General features: G+C 36.5%; 1 protein-coding gene and 1 long non-coding RNA gene across 2 annotated transcripts in view; one reads left to right on the forward strand and one right to left on the reverse strand.

The window, feature by feature from the left end:
• mafa (v-maf avian musculoaponeurotic fibrosarcoma oncogene homolog a (paralog a)) overlaps positions 1-15,282 on the forward strand; it is a 91,552-nt gene that overhangs the window by 62,606 nt on the left and 13,664 nt on the right. The gene's annotated exons all lie outside the window — the stretch shown is intronic.
• LOC122842919 lies at positions 7,520-9,257 on the reverse strand. The gene is made up of 4 exons (XR_006372650.1): positions 9,188-9,257; positions 8,169-8,273; positions 7,835-7,903; positions 7,520-7,609 (listed from the first exon to the last, which is right to left on the reverse strand). It is a non-coding gene; the product is annotated as an uncharacterized LOC122842919 (long non-coding RNA).

Consider the following 15,282-nt stretch of genomic DNA (forward strand, 5'->3'; position numbering starts at 1 on the left):
AAGGCATTGAGTGAGCACATGCTTTGCAAATGCTAGTCAAGAGAAAATACCCTGTCACTCAAGTTTTAATTTTCTCTGAAAATCTAACTTTAAATTATTAAAAGGCATATTTGTAGATGTCCAAGAAAATTCATAACCTGAAGTGCATATCTCATTCCTTAGGTATAAGTCATTGTAAGCTGGCTGTTATTTTATTTTTTTCCTTAGGTATAGAGGTTGCACTACTGCTGTGGTGAAATGAGCTTTAACTGCTCAATTTTCCATTCAGCTATCCAGGCAGCGCTTCTCCATTAGTGTTAGTCTAACTAGCTACGCTTTGGCTTCTTTAGCTGTGATCTCGCTCAAGCCTGCTGGGTGTTATGTGTATGTGTGAATGTCTGTTATTCTGCGAGAGCTCAGCGCTGTGAGCCCTACAGCCGTGAGAGATCTGAGCGTAAGGCCACGACGGGGCTCTGTTAAACTCAGCAGTGTGAGCCTGTATCACTTATGCTGCCACAGCGATACCGACACAGCATGCAGTCCTCAAAGACAAAGACTTATGACCATCCAGCTACTCAGTTCCTCTGGCCACAGTCAGCAGGATAACCTTCAGAGAAAGGAGACTAAAGTACTGGGGGAGAGATTTAAGCAGACATTTTTAAGCATTTTGAGCTTTTAATGCCACATCTTTATAACTAATCTACACCAATTTAAAGTTAATCCTTAGATGTAATATTTTGATTGAATGAAATTAAAGTCTAAAATCAGAAGTGAAGAATAATTGTTCTCTTACCCTCTTTTCTTCTACTGTTTGTCTTGCTAACTAAATTAAATGTTCTGAAAACCGAAGGCTGACTCAAAGAACAAACGCTCTCAGATGGACTCTCTTGTTCCATTGTCTGGATCAGTTCTTACTCTGTAGAATGAATCCATGTAGTTCCATTTTAGCCTTTCCAATGCTTTTGTACGTCTACATTCAAAAGCTCTCGAAAGGATAGGTGGAGTCTTTGAGGACTCCACAGGGTTTGAGAGAAGTTGGAAGAAAAACTGTCATGCATAATTTGCATGGTATTTTCCCTCCGTAGACTCCCGATTCGAGAAATGACTGCCATATCAACCATACAGCTGTGGTCTGTAGAAGATGTGTAGGTGTGTGTGTGGGTGTGTATGTCGTGGTAATGAATGAAGGTAAATGGCAGGGTATGAAGCACTTCCTATCGTAATTTCACACTTGTCAGCTCTCGTGAAGAAATTTCACCTTTACACAAGGATAGCAGAACAGACCAGGCTTCAGAAAACACAGAGAATACATCTTGGTGTTGTGAGAGGAATTCTCTTTGCAAAGAATTTCCCTTGCAAATATATTCCTCTCTGTGTTCCTCTAAAAAATATGTCGAATTTTCCCCAAAATATGCAGCCTAAACAATCCATCCGATCCACCTATTCATAAAAGAACAGTATTGTTTTAATAAATTATCTACATAGATCAAATAACAATATTGCTTTAGTATTAGTTGAGTGAATAAATTTGTACATCTGCATTTATTTACATTATTTGCAATGTGTTTGCTGAAACACACCTTGCACAATTAATTGTCTGGTATGTATTAAAAATTTAAAAGGGCCATTATTGAAACACTAATAGACTTTATATGACTAAAAATATAAAACACACATAACCCACACGTCGGGTCTTTTCTGCTGTAATGTGTCCATGTCAACAATTTTGTTTAGGCTTCATTTGCAGCAGTAGAAAGAAGCAGAACAATTACGCCTGAAACTTGATTTATGATAAAGAAATCCTGTTAGTTCAGAGTGTGTTTTTCTTCATCCTTTTTGTCTTCTTAGTCTTTATATATTAATCCTGAGCAGCATGTTAAACAGAAACTGTAAGTAAAATATGCAATAATACATGTTAATGTTAACATGTTTACACATTTTTATTTTCTTGTCAACTTTATTAACTTGTTAGCTGAAATGTCCGTTGCATGAGTTGCTTATCTGTAAAAAGAGAAGAGTCAGGGAATGTGTGAAAAGACAAAGGATATGAAAGCTTTCTTAGGAGACCTCAAACAAACTGAATAAAGTGGTCCTGTTTTCTGATCAAGCACAGAGCGAGGAGAACATTTAGCACTGCTGGCGACACTTTAAACAGTCAGTGGAATTAGCTTCTTACTGGGAATTGAACGGCTTCTGTACTGGGCCACGTACCCAAAGTCACACTAAAATAAAGCAGCCAATAAAGAGCAACTGTCAAATGCACCTCAGATAATATCCTCCAGCCACACTCACTTTTTTGCAAATGCAAGTGTACAGAGATGTTCTGTACAGTGTGTAAACCAATAAGCACGACGCTCTGCGCAGTTGTCTCAACCCGGCACAAAGACATAAACTCACACAACCCGAGGTACCAGATGCACTGCTGTGTCTCTCAGGAGAAGCAGTGGATAATGAATGGGCCCCTCACAAATTCCAGAAAAGTGTTGCATGTGACTACAAGGAAAATATGTTTCCACTAAGGAAAAGCTGTGACCTTATTCCTTCGCCGTACTTATGCAAAGTTTGTGTGCATCTCCAGGTTTGGCTCAGCAAGGATGAGCTTAAATTTAGACCCCATGATGTCAACACAAACACAGAATAGAAAGTTCTTTTCTAATTAGATATCCCCATCCCATTCCCCCTTTTTTCCTAAAGTTCATTTCAATTAGTCCCACCTCGGCCCCACTTTCAGGTCTCAGCGATTTGTCAGTGCCTCAACTTCTACGCGGTACATTGTGGTCACAATGCAGCGTACTGTGAATGTGTGTGTGTGTGTTTTGTTTGTTTTGTTTTTGCAAGCATGCTACTGTTTATTTATGTGTGTGACCTTGACAAAAAGTGACTCCTGTGCCCTTGACATTTACTTGTTGTTGTTATGATGAATTGCACAGGTTATTTACTAGTTCACAAGAGAGATTGCTGTTTCAGGCCCCAAAACTCATGCAGGATCCAGAGACATTCTTAAAAATAACCACATTTGCCATGCCATTTCTTTTCAATTAACGGAAATGTTATGAAAAAAGTTTCTAAAGTAAAAAAAAAGAAAAAAGTATTCCACTAATACAAATCCTTTTGTCTCAAAACACTTTACGAGACCTATTTGCATGAAAAATAGAATCAAATTACGTGAGATCATTTTTATTTGAATAGTGTGTTATTTTTCATTATTTGTTTAATTTAGGATTGTTAAACTGAGTTCTACCTGTAACAGATTATTTTAAATCTAAACATGTAAAATCTCAAAAATGTAACAAATGTCATCTAGAAGATGTGCTGTGCTCACCTGGCTCATATCTGTGCCAGTGATAGATGGCCCATGTGTCCAATGTGAGATGCTGAAAGCATTTCGTCTCTCTCCATTTCTTGACACCCTCACGTAAGCTGATCAATCAGCTGTAATGAAACCCATCAGGTCACCTTTAGAATTTATTATTTTTGTGTATGTAAACTGAAACCTTCCCTTGATGGTATGAAAGCTAAATTTAGGCTACCTTTATGCTAACATATCTTTATACCTCCTCCCCTTGAAAAAAGCAAGATATATAAATTATGCTGAGATGCTGGGAACACATACATCTGCACCTGCTTGCCGCTGAAATGTAATAGTATTTTCTACATGGTTGTGAGTTTGCAGGATTTAATAAATGTATCACAGAATGTAAAATATTTCAATGTGAACCCATTTTTGTTGCTCAAAACAGACAGTGGTGTGTTTTCTTCCATGTTTTTGAGGTGCTTAGCGTCACTTGTTTGCACACAATCTGGCTATGATTATTGCCCGTTTCAGGCTTCACACACACTGATGCACCCCCTCACAAAAGCTGCTTCATTTGCATTTTTCAAGATCATTGAAAGTGTCCATCTAGACATGTTAAGATGAGTAATCATAAGTGCAACTTGTGTTGCAGATGAGATAAATACCAGGTGGATATAAGGGGTAAATTGACTCTGAGAGTCCGACAAAGACGCAAAAGTCCTCATGAATTTATTTTGATGTGTTTTAGGGAGTTTCAGGCACTCAGTTTTCCACAGCAGTTTTGTTTTTCTTTAGTTTTGATATCAAATCTTATTAATTTAACTTCAGGTCAGGCTATACTTCCTTTTCTGCAATCGGCACACAAAAAACCTTATTCAAGTGAGAAAAAAATAAACTGCTTCTTGTTAGTTTATTTATTTATTTATTTATTTATTTATTTATTTATTTATTTATTTATTTATGTTTTGTCGTTGTCATTTTTTTTCTTGCTGAACACAGCTGCTTGGACCCTACCATGCAGAAAGCTCCAATATGGCTCAGCCTGTAAATCTGTGTCCAGGGGCCAGAGACAAAAAAACAAGGGAGAACCACCAGGCGAAATTTAGCGCACGATGGCTCCCAACGGACACCATTTGGGGACCGGAGATCTTTTTTTTTTTCCCCTCACTCTCTTATTTCTTTTTCCTGCATGGTGAGCAACTTGGAAAGCACAGCCCCAACATTGCTGCTGACACAACCACTCAGGGATGGCTGTAACAGCTCTCTTAGCGTGGCACCTGTTATTGAGCTATCAGAGAAGGAGTGAATGAGGAAAAAGAGAATCGAGAAGGAAAGGAGAACAAGGGAGGGAGATAGAAGACAGAGAATGTGGCAAGAAAGAGTGAATCACTACTGTAATGTCAGAATTAGTATCTAATAATTCACAGAATGGCTTCCTTTCCTCACAAAGATTATATATTTGCTCATTGTATGAGTTTAATTTTTATATTTTTTTAAGTAATTTGAATATAATTAGATTCTTAACAGGTTACTTGTTTTTGCAGAGTGATCAGACCTTAGTACCTTGTGTTTGGTTCCCCTGATTTCCTCAATTGTTTCCTTTCTTTTTTGATTACCGGTAAACGTAGAGTTATTTTACAAACCAGTTTCTATGCAGCCCATTTTTATTTGTCTTCATTCTCTGAATACAATTGGCTTTTGATTTGAAGTGATTCATAATACTTTCAACAAACTGGTAATGATCTTAAACTGTCCTCTCATCACCGGTCTTACAAAGATAAATGAGCCGAGTATAGTAGAAGGGGAAATATTAATAAGAAATGACTATGTTTTTCTATTCTCCGTGAATTTTCTTTGACTTGATTCCCAGACATAAGGGCAGGAAAATTAAAGATGTTTTTTTTACGGACTACTGTAACTGCGCTGGTTGTGGAAACAAATAACCCTAATACAAGAAAACAAAGGAGAAAAGGAAAAACAGTGCAGCCTTTTTTTTCCTCTCTCAGCTAATCATCGGAGGTACACAGCAAGCTGCTGTCCATTCAAGCAGAGCAACTGAATTCCTCTGCAGAGCAATCAAAATGGATTAAACCGACCACGCTCCAGCTGCCTCCGCGCAAATCAGATATGCCTGTGATGATGATAATCAATTCATAATAAAATAACACAACATAAATCTGATAGTGTTGTTCCAACAATTTTAATAACATAGATTTAAATATTGCCATGTGCACTGGAGTGATTTACCGGTGAAAAAGTGCCATCAAGCTTATATACAACCTGTTTCTGGTGGCCCGCCAATAATACCATTAACTGCATTGTTCAGACTCATTATGCGATGAGAAACACAATAATAATCACAGGACTACAAACACACAGCTTCTCCTATTGAACTAATTAAGCTCTCTTCCTTACCGTCTCCGGCCAGCTCAATTTCATCATAAATCCTGTGAGAGGCTGCTGTGTAAATCCCTAGAGCTGAATTAGTATTGTAATTTCTGGTATCCTCGCATGCTTCACTAACACAGACCTTGAAGTTATTAATCTGAGGGTGACAGGTGTCACAGAAACAATATGCTGAATAGTTCGATACTGGGTTAACCCCACTCTGTGCCAAAGCATTCAGTGCTTTCCAAATTACGAAGTATGGATTAAAGCCAAGTTTTAGTAAGAATAGATATATATGTATATATATATATTTTTTTTTTTATTACATAAGTTTTCAGCAAAGTTCCAGTAAAGTTGGGAGAACTGTGTAAAATGTGACTATATACACTATTTATTTACTTGACAATCTATACATTTCAGACCAATATATTTCATACAAGTTTTGTTTCTGTATTTTAATATACAAAGAAGGGGAGATAAATATCCCACAATGAAACTGAGAATTGTTTCTTTTTCTCTTTTATTTTCTATGTGACAGTTTTATGGTTAAAAAAAAAAAGTGAAACTGGGTCAAGAAAGACAAAGAAACAAAGTGGATATTTGTAGTTTGTTCTGATTTTACTGATTAAAGGTAAGGCCTTCAGCACATAACGACTCCACAGCATAAGCCAAAAGGGAATTTGTCTTAATGGGATCTTAGAATACTTTTCTGGCATGGATCAAGAATTTTGTATACTCTCTAGTCTTCTATAACTCATGGAGCATGTGTTTCTACCTAAGAATTGCATTTTGAGTTTGTAGCGCTTTATTACCAAGGTGTCAGTAAATTTGGATGTGGGCCTGTGCAAGGCCATCAAAGACTTTAGAGCTACAAAGGCCATTTTTAGAGATAATTCCCAAGCTTTGTTACCAACCAGCTGAAATTACCAATCCACAATCTTCTCGCCAACAAGTACAGTGGCATTAGTGGCATCTACTTTCTGGAAGAGGATTATAATCTGTGGAGCAGCACACACAAGGTGAGATATTTTTATATGAAACATTTACTCAGGCAACAACAAGGTTGCCACAGTGAGTGCATCTGCCATTGGTCTTTTGAAAATAATTATACAGGAAGGCAATGCTGATGTCAATGCTACTCATCCTGTTGTCCGGTAATATTTTTTGTGAAGTCACAGCTCTGCAGGATAACACTGTCTCCACTTTAGATTTATGAATGGACGGAGGGAGCTCAGAGGCAGCTAGTGTCCACAGGTTTATAACTGAAATGTCTCCACTTTAGATTTATGAATGGATGGAGGGAGCTCAGAGGCAGCTAGTGTCCACAGGTTTATAACTGAAATGTTTCTTTGGGGTTTTTTTGTAAGATGTTTCAATCTGATATGAAGGGCAATTTAAATCTTGTTTTTTGTTTTTTTTTTTACTGAATATTGCAAAACTGTGACTTTTTTAAAAAAAGTCGAATGGATGTAAAAGAATTTATTCTCAAAGATACACTCCTCCTAACATTTGGTAAAAATAGGTTCATAAGAAAGTTTAAAATAATGATGGACACTCCCTAAATAATTTAACTGTTATAATTTAATTTTACGTACCCCAGGTGATAATTTAACTCAAATGTACACAAGAATTTAATCAAGAATAACTGTATTTTCAATATTTCCAGTTTCTAATTAGGGTTGTTAAGTACCATGCTATGCAATATCATATGATTACTTCCCTTTTTGAGTAGGCAAACTTTCAAAACACACTTATGGCCCTCTGACGGACATGACAGAAGAAACAGTTTGTTTGTCTTTGTTTAAGCTTTAGATCCTTTACTAATACAGCCTTTAAACTGATCAAAAAGGAATGGTGATATTTGATGTTTGTGAAGAGATGGTGGGAGGCAAAGGAGGTGTCATCTCATGATATACAGCTTGAGTCCTCTGTCACACAGCACAATGTCTGTTGGGAAATAATCTGACATCTTGAGTTTGACATATCCAAGTGAAGAATAGGGAAAAATGGGGAAAAAGGGAGGAGGCAGAAGACAGAGCGATGGGACAAAGAGGGGAGTTGAGGGAGTGGAAAGAAAGAGCTAGAGAGAACACAATCAATCCACTAACCCAATCTCCATCATGTCATTGCCTGTCGGCATACATTTAAGAATAAAGCTTTTGAGAGACCTACCAGAGTTACAGTCTGATCACTGTCCTGCCAGTGTTGGCCCAGATGCCGCTGACATGCATCACACCATTCCTAAAAACACAATTGACACTTTTGTGACTGAATCACTGAGAACTACTCAGACCCAGGAAAGCTCAACAAGATCACAATTGGGAATACACCCAAATCTAATTGGAATCTTATTCTGTACAATTAATGTTATGTGCAGTGGTGGCAAACTAATAAACTACAGCAAATAATAATAAAAAAAAAATAAAAAAAACTTCTGATAAATAAAGTTCTTCTCAGAAAAGGGTTGGTGGAGGCGACATAGGCGTAAGACACATAACTCATTTACAGAGGCCTTAGTCCTTGATGTGGCAGCTGAGGGTTCGAGTCCCATCCTGATGGCCTTCGTCACAGGTCTTCCTCCTCTCTCACAACCCTCTCTCCTGTCTGACAGCTGTCAAGTAAAGATCTTTAGAGCCAACTGAACTTTAAAAACGATAAAAAAGAAAGAATGGAAACTTTAAAACAGTACACATTTAATACATACGAAAGATAACATAAACGCACAATAGGACAGCCACAAATTATTTTCTGTTCATCTACGTCATCTATGTTTTATTACATACATTAGTGTGATTCTACAACTTGAGTATTTCACTTAAAATGTTACTTTTTGACAAGAGAGATGACAGGCTTTGGACCAAGAAACATAGCCAACAATGTTCTAAGAACAGTATTTTTACTATAAATACAATATTTACCAGCTAAAAATCCAAGATTGCCTTTTTCTGTTTCTTGCAGCATTTTCTCTTTTGCACATTACAGATTGCACATAAAATGTTAACCCTTTCCCCTATACTATCAATGCAGATGGAAAACCGGAAGAACATATGGACAAAATCATTTGTAAAGACAGATAGCAAGAAAGAGATTGTGACAAAGTGAATAAATCGAGTCATTAAGCATGTATTTGTAGGACCTGGCTCCCATATGACAGCAAGGGGTGGCAAGAAGCTTCTGCCTTTTTACGATCAGCAGACAAACAGATTGGCTCAATTGCCTTTTCTCCTCTGGGCAACTCTTACATTCTGCTTTCTAAGGGACACTTAGTATTTTCTTTTCCCTCAGGCCTCTGCATAGACAACTGCTTGTGTGTTGTTTCAAATTACAGCACAGCCTTAATGAATCAAGCCCTCTGCCAAAAACAAGCCTCAAATGAAAGCTGATCTCAACATGTTTAGACAGGAAATATGTAACTATGACAAAAATGTGTCAATTTATATACTTTTACTGTTTGAAATGTTCAAACAGTTGAATGAATTGATATATAGTTTAGATAAAAGAAAACCAATTTGGCGAACAACTCACCATTTGGTGTCCACTTTTGGAGGAGAGTTGAATTTGCCACTCTTAAAACAGGATTCTTTACTTAGACTGTAAGAAAAGACATAATCGTCTCTGCATTTTCAGAAGTGGGGGAACTAAACTTTTTCTAGTTTAAGTCAGCTAAAATGTTATTTTCTCATCAAAGACATGTGAGTTGTTGCTTAGATTCTTTCATGCATGTTTGAAGAATCACTGAATCTCCTATGCAGCCATTTGGGATCACCTAAATATTTGCTCTGACAAAGCACCGCCATTTTCCACGAAGCTTCTCCTTGGAGCTGCAATCTCCAGCCAAGCTTCTGCCCTGCTCTGCCCCTTTCCCACACAGCGGTTCTAGAGTAGCACCAGCAACAATTACCGTAGCAAACATCTATCATGCACATCTGCTTATTTTGCAGGTGTGCAGAGCTTCTTAAAGAGACGGATGTTAAGATGCAAATTGAGAAGTCAAATTTCTTTTAAGTTACGGTTGATATGTGCAGCATTTGTATAATGGTTGAATAAAATGAAAATACATAATACCTCCCTTTAAAACACTTATTTGTTTACAGAACACTGTTTGTGTATTCAGATATATCTGCATTAAATGTGTTTTGCACAATTTGTTGTGAGAAGCTTGCAAAAATTATCCATAACATTTAATGCAAGTTATGCTATCCAAAGGCAATTCTCCCAAATACAAAAAATAAAAAATAAAGAAGAAATTAAAGAATCCAAATAAGTGTCTAAAAGTCAAACAATTTCATGATATTCAGCAAACTAAACAATTTTGGTGATCCTCAGAGGCAAAATATAGGAAAAGGTTAGCTTTATTTAATGTTATACTTTAAGAAAAATAGGGTTTGTCTCCCTATTGGTTTAGGCTGCATATCAAGTGACCGAAGGGACAGAGAGGATGAAATTAAACATACACAAATCTAGGCCTTGTAATCATGTTCTAGGACATAATGAAGTTTTTTAAGTAGTAATATCTGCCTGTAGGGTGGAACAAATTTTTCTTTGGTGAGTGGAAAGTAGATTTTCCTCTATGTGGCAGAGAGAGGAAAATCTACCTCTGATCTCAAACCGATTTTTCAACATGATATTTTTTTTTTCAAATATACACTACCAAGTTTCATAGATGATATTGAAATTAAATACCCATTTCCTCTCACAATATTTGTCTTAGGCATGCGTGCTGTTATTTTCACTCAACTGTCGTTACTTTCGCGTATGCAAACCTCTACTACCCACTCTCTCTCTTGTCTTTTGATTTTAGCATGGAGGCCGATCGTTACATGAGTGATGGTAGCCATCAGTGTAGTGCATGTGCTGTAAAACTGTCAGCTGCTGACAGATTGACTGACACCGTCAAACCTTCGATTACCAGCACAAAGCAGGCTGGGTCGGAGGAAAAACTTGGTACAGTGAAAGATATGAACCGAGTAAGAAAAGGAAACACAAGTGCGCTGAGATGGTTATGTTTTATTTTTGCTTCCTTCTGTGATCACAGATCAAATCTGGCACTAAATTTAAACCATAAAACAAACAATGTTGGTTTTTAAAGAGAGCGCAATGAAAGAGATAAAAAGAATATTGATATAAAGACAAGAATCATTCCCTGTGTAATTTCCAGCAGCTGTTGATTCAAAGGAAAAAACTTTATTTGGTCCAGATGGTCTCTGTCAGTCGCAGAATGAGAAAGCTGACTTCATTGGCTCCAGCCATGTGTTTTTCCTCCTGACAGAAATTAAACTGGTCGTTCGTTTGTCACAGCTCACTACGCAGCTTAAAATGTAGCAATGAACGTTCCTTGGTGATAATGCACCATAATTACTCAAACGCCTGTTCTTTATCTGCAGCACAGGAAGGGCATGGGGAACGCTTTTCTGACATGGGATTTTAAAACCTTAAAAATCTGTGTGATCTTCAGAAAAAAGTCAGAGACAATGACAAGTATTGTTCTCTTTGAGGTGGCAGAAATCTGTAAGCCTATCACTTTCTCACTCAGGACTTTACAAGAATAAAGTAAGGGTTAACAGGCTCCTTCTCATGACGATTTTAAGGTCGGTTGTGCAAAATAAGTACTGTAAAAATCTCTTTACCTTCAATAATAGCACGGTATACAAATTATTGATAAGTGATACATGAATTTATTTTAGCAGTGTGATGGATATTGATTTCCTCCTGGTCCCTTTGCAAATGAACCTTACTGCACATTGCAAAGAAAGAGCCTGACCCCTCACGAAACAGGTGAAAAATCTCTTTACTGTGTGGGTGTGGAAAGCTTAACGGTGGCCTCTTACAGCCAGTTCAACAAAAAAATCTGTCATTTATCGGAAATAAAAATAAGATCTTCTCAGCAGCTAAGTACATGAAAGACAGTGGCTTAAAAGAAGCTGAGTCACAGCAGCTGAAACCGACAGAGTTGAAAAAAAAAAAATAAATCCACCAGCAGGCTTTTAAAGCCTATGCTGCACATCCAAAGGTGCTCATGAGTAAGGCGGAAAGAGACAGACATGTATAACTCATGTCCGGATGTGACCTGTAACGCTTTGACGCAAATTTCCACTATATCTCTTTCCTGTCGCTGCTTGGTGAATCATGAAAAGCTTTGTTTGAATATGAATGCCCCAAACTGGGCTAGAAGTTCAGGCTGGTCATGCTACTTTTTGACAGAAATGACAGACACCTGCTTTATAGCACTCCAAAATTCTCGAATCTTTTGAACTCCGCATCAACTTACCTCCTACTCTGTTAGAATAGAGACTGATGATTCATTTCAGATGGCTGTAGTTCAAAAGCTGACAAGAAAAAGATTTGGTTTCTAATCAGAAAGTTAATGTTACTTCAAAGAAAATCACATTCATGCTTTCCTTTGACATATTTTTTTTTTAAGTCAAAAATTTGACATATATATCAGTCTACACTCTTGATCAAAAGAATATTTATGCTTATTATTTGGGCCAACACAAAGTAAATAGGTAGGATGTGTGGTTTTAAAAACCTCTGGTTCCAATTGAACTATTAGAAAATCATAAACACCATGTATCATTTCCCTTCCACTACACAAGTTAATTAAATTTTACATTTACTTTTTTTGGTTGTAATCTGACAAGATTTGAAGAGGTTCAATGATAGTTTACATGCTTGTGTGTAGATGCAAATATGTATGTAAATACATCAACTCAAAAAGAAGAACATGACCGATGGTAATATTTCAACTTAACTCTTCAGTAGGTGTAGTGCAGCCCCAGATTGTGAAACACTAGTGTCGCTCACATTGTACCCTTTCTAAAAACACAGGATGTGATTGGTTAATTCTTTCTTTCCACTTGTCTATCTTTAGCACCGACTTACCCTGATGACCTACGGATCACTCGCTAGAATAATTCTCAAAACATCCTCCAAGATAAGACCTGACTGTCGTTAAGTCATGTTTAACTTTTAGAAGGGAATTTCCATGAAAAGTTCTTTATGACAAGCATTTATAATCTCTTGCAGTTCATAATTTATGTTCGATTAGATTGTATAGTCAGAATTTACATCTCTGTTAAAAAATTTACTATTAGACACCAAAATGAGAAAACTTTTAATCTAAACCATGGTGCATGGTGTATTCCTTTTATAACAGGGACAGCTGCATATATGTTGATAGAAATGAAAATATGTATATGTATCTTTTGTTTAGGTAGACACCTTTTTGCCCCCAATTCTGTTGCTTATTTTATCAATTTTGAAACATAAACAGCCAAGACAAAGCAGTTCTTAAAACTCTTTATTTATAAGTTAAAGACAATACGTTATCTTTCTCTTATCCACTCCTTTCGTTGAGTATTAAAAAATTTAACTGAATCAGTGAAAAAGAAAAACATGTTAAAGGCTACTGACAGATGAACATGCATTTGCATCTCAGGAAATGTGTCAGTAAAAAGGGACAGTCCCCAGACCCCAAGCTTTGGAACATTTTAACCTTATTTCTTTACTGATGCTGTACAATAACAATTGAATAACTGTTGAAGAAGAACATTTTGACTTTTTCATTTTAAGTTTGAAACTTTAAGCCTCAGCAGTTTTTTTTTTTTGTTTTTTTGTTTTTTTTTTAATCCTTGCTATTTTCCATCATGTTACTCAATGTTATATTACCTGTTTCCCTTGTCCAGGTTCATGGCATTAGATTTCCAACAGTTGTGATCTGTTTTTCCATCTTTCACAGATCAAGAGTCCACAAGCTCTTTTGATGAAAATATATCTGTACACGGTGAAGCATCAGCAAAAAAATGCATGACACATTGCCAACGTGCTCTTGCTCCTGTTGTCGGTATTAATAATTCAGCTACTAGGTCATAACTTTATTTTTAATGTATAATTGAGGCCGCCAATCATGACTGTTCTTCGGCCATGTATACTGTCAGTGATTTTTAAACAATAAGCAGCAAAGCCATTAAGCTTTTAACGTCAACTGTTTTTCCCACTCTAGAAGATGGAAGAGTGGGAAGTCTAGGTGGATTGTGGCCTGTGAACTGTTTCAGTTCTGTGCCTTTTGTATATTGATGTGAGCACTGGGCTGCTTTGGGGTGAAAAAGTCTTTGTAGTTGTTGCTATTGTAAACATGGAAATGTTAAAATGATATTTGTGGGGAAGCTGCGGTAAGCAAAGGAAGCAGTGTAGACTCCACATAAAAAAAAAAAAAAAAAGTGTGGCTTGAAAAGGAAGAGGATCTCAGCTGAGGTGTAATTTTAGTTCATGGATTCCTGAATACATCTGAGGCAAGGCAGAGCTTTTCAGTTTACTTGGGTGCTTATTATTTGATTATTTTTAAAGTTTGGTGGATTAAAATATACTGTCTGTGAATGTAAATCTTTAGTTCTCTGAGCTTTGCTCAAAACAACTTTAAAGGATACTTCCTCAATCACACCGACATTTCTTTTTTTCTGCCACTTAATAACACACATGGACACAAAAGCAATAAATGGCTGGCCAAAGTGAGAGTTCATTTAATATAGTAACTGAAGCTGACTGTGTTTATGAATACACCAACTAAAAACTCAACTATAGACACTTTTTTTATGAGTGCATTTCTGAACTTCTTTATCATTAAATTCAATATAATTTCAGATTTTTGTAAATTTTTGTCCAGGTCAACTTAAAAATTGAGCTATTATTGTTATAGGTTAATTTTCTAATCTACAGAAAAAGTATATTGTTTATGTACAAATATGAAGAATTGGGCCGATATTCATGTACAATATTAATTCTGCTGTTATTGCAGTAATTACCAACATTTTATTTTATCAATGTTTTATTGTATTACTCCATTAATCGTCAGAATAATCAATAAATCACTTGTTTACAACAGCCCTACTGTCAAAACAAGGTTTCATGCTTTTACATAAAATTCTGACACTCCTATCATAATGTCACTGTTACAATTGATACTCATTTATCCCGTCACCTGATATGATTTGACTAATCTGTTAGTATTTGACAGTAGTGTTGTCTGGATTGGACTTCTTAAGCTGTCTTAAGCTTTGCACATAAAAGTCCAATGTGTTATGCATTCAGAGATGGTATGTATTCTGAATGTCTTTCATTGTAGCAAGTGGTTGTTTAAACTATTGCATCTTTCTAATGTCTCACACCAGATTGTCTGTTTTCCTCTTACCTATGACTTCAGCAAAGCATTTCCGTCCACATATTGCTGCATAATTAGCTTTTTTCCTACTGTGAACTGTGAATTCAAGAGAAGGTTCTGCGTGAAAATCCAAGGAGCTCAGCTGTTTCTAAAATATTCATACCAGCTCGTCTGGAAGAAACAATCACGATAGATCGAAAATCACTCAAACGGCCTTTTGTTTTATTGTGATACTTGTCTTACATTTCAGTAAGTGATCTTCCCCACCATGATATCTAAATGCATGGAGTTGTGGTGGTTGGTTGATTCATTAATACTGTTAAATGAGGAGCTGAATAGGTATACCTAATCAAATATCTGCTGGGCATCCAGTTTTTCCTTCGTATTCTACTTTTTTTTTTCCCCCCCCCCCACAAAGACAATTTTACTAACTTGTTATTAAAAACAGAAAGAAAAAATAGCT

The sequence above is a fragment of the Gambusia affinis genome, linkage group LG02, assembly GCF_019740435.1.
Source record: "Gambusia affinis linkage group LG02, SWU_Gaff_1.0, whole genome shotgun sequence".
Classification (NCBI taxonomy): domain Eukaryota; kingdom Metazoa; phylum Chordata; class Actinopteri; order Cyprinodontiformes; family Poeciliidae; genus Gambusia; species Gambusia affinis.